We start from the raw sequence: 2,446 nt of genomic DNA, 5'->3' as shown, positions 1-2,446 counted from the left end.
GCTTTCTCCATAACTATACATGTTCCTATGACTATGAGATCATTCAACTCCCGAATACCACGCTTCGTGTGCTACCAAACGTCACAACGTAACTGGGTGATTACAAAGGTTCTCTATAGGTGTCTCCGATGGTGTTTGTTGAGTTGGCATGGATCGGTATTAGGATTTGTCACTCCTATTGTCGGAGACATATCTCTGGACCCTCTCGGTAATGCACATCACTATAAGCCCTGCAAGCAATGTGACTAATGAGTTAGTTAGGGATGTTGCATTACAGAACGAGTAAAGAGACTTGCCGTTAATGAGATTGAACTAGGTATTGAGATACCGACGATAGAATCTCGGGCAAGTAACATACCGATGACAAAGCGAACAACGTATACCGTTATGCGGTTTGACCGATAAAGATCTTCGTAGAATATGTAGGAACCAATATGAGCATCCAGGTTCCGCTATTGGTTATTGACCAGAGATGAGTCTCGGGCATGTCTACATAGTTCTCCAACCCGCTGGGTCCGCACGCTTAACGTTCGGTGACGACCGATATTACGAGTTTATGTGTTTTGATATAATGAAGGTAGTTTGGAGTCCCAGATTTGATCACGGACATGACGAGGAGTCTCGAAATGGTCGAGACGTAAAGATCGATATATTAGAAGCCTATATTTGGCCATCTGAATGGTTCCGAGTGGTTCGGGAATTTTTTCGGAGTACCGGGAGGTTATCGGAACCCTCCGGGGAGTATATGGGCCTTATTGGGCCTTAGTGGAATAGAGGAGAGGGAAGGGAAAAGAGGGAGGTGCGCCCCCAAGCCCAATCCGAATTGGGAAGGGGGCCGGCCCCCTTTCCTTCCTCCCTCTATCCTCCTTCCTTCCTCTCCTACTCCTACTTGGAACGGCTCCTACTTCTACTAGGAAAGGGGGGAATCCTACTCCCGGAGGGAGTAGGACTCCCCCAGGGCTTGCCACAGAGAGGGCCGGCCCCCCCTCCTCCACTCCTTTATATACTGGGGTGGGGGCACCCCATGGACACACAAGTTGATCAGTTGATCTTCTAGCCGTGTGCGGTGCCCCCCTCCACCATAATCCACCTCGGTTATATTGTAGTGGTGCTTTGGCGAAGCCCTATTTCGGTAGCAACATCATCACCGTCATCACGCCATCATGTTGATGAAATTCTCCCACAAAGCACTACTAGGATTGGTCGATTGTGAAGACGTACGACTACATCAACCACGTTGTCATAACGCTTCCGCTTACGGTCTATGAGGGTACTTGGACAACACTCTTCCCTCTGGTTGCGATGCATCACCATGATCTTGCGTGTGCGTAGGATTTTTTTGAAATTACTGCCTTCCCCATCAGTGGCATCCGAGCCAGGTTTATGTGTAGATGTTATATGCACGAGTAGAACACAAAGGAGTTGTGGGCGTGGGTATATACATATTGATTGTCGTCACTAGTTGATTCTTGATTCATCGGTATTGTTGGATGAAGTGGCCTAGACCGACATTACGCGTACGCTTACACGAGACTGGTTCTACCGACGTGCTTCGCACACAGGTGGCTAGTGGGTGTCTATTTCTCCAGCTGTAGTTGAATCGGATTCAATGAATATGGTTCTTTCCTAAGATCAAAAAGCAATCACTATACCGCGTTATGGTTTTTGATGCGTAGGTAAGAACGGTTCTTGCTCAGCCCGTAGCAGCCACGTAAAACTTGCAACAACAAAGTAGAGGACGTCTAACTGGTTTTGCAGGACATGTTGTGATATGATATGGTCAAGACATGATGCTAAATTTTATTGTATGAGATGATTATGTTTTGTAACACAGTTATCGGCAACTAGCAGGAGCCATATGGTTGTTGCTTTATTGTATGAAATTCAATCGCCATGTAGTTGCTTTACTTTATCACTAAGCGGTAGCGATAGTCATGGAGGCAATAGTTGGCGTGACGACAATGATGCTTCGGTGGAGATCAAGGTGTCAAGCCGGTGACGATGGCAATCATGACGGTGCTTTGGAGATGGAGATCACATGCACAACATGATGATGGCCATATCATATCACTTATATTGATTGCATGTGATGTTTATCCTTTATGCATCTTATTTTTCTTAGTTTGACGGTAGCATTATAAGGTGATCTCTCACTAAATTTCAAGGGATAAGTGTGTCGGCGTTCTGGGAATGGGGGTCCCCAGACTTGCCTGCCTGCGACCTGCGACGTGGCTCAAAGGGGGCCCAGCATGGCCCATCTTCACCAACACAAACCCAAGACCCTCGCGAGGGGCCAAGCCTCGCGGGGCGGACGACGCGGAACTTCCTCAGGCACGGCCTCATTAGGCTGGCTCACGAGGGGGCAGAGAGATCAAGGCGGGGTACCTCACGAGGTGCCCGTGACGCAAGCCATGACGATTCAGGGCGCCAGGCGGGTGCCAGCCCA

Source organism: Triticum urartu, chromosome 5A (genome assembly GCF_056163025.1).
Source record: "Triticum urartu cultivar PI428250 chromosome 5A, HENAU_Tu73, whole genome shotgun sequence".
Classification (NCBI taxonomy): domain Eukaryota; kingdom Viridiplantae; phylum Streptophyta; class Magnoliopsida; order Poales; family Poaceae; genus Triticum; species Triticum urartu.
This window is presented reverse-complemented; position numbering follows the sequence as displayed.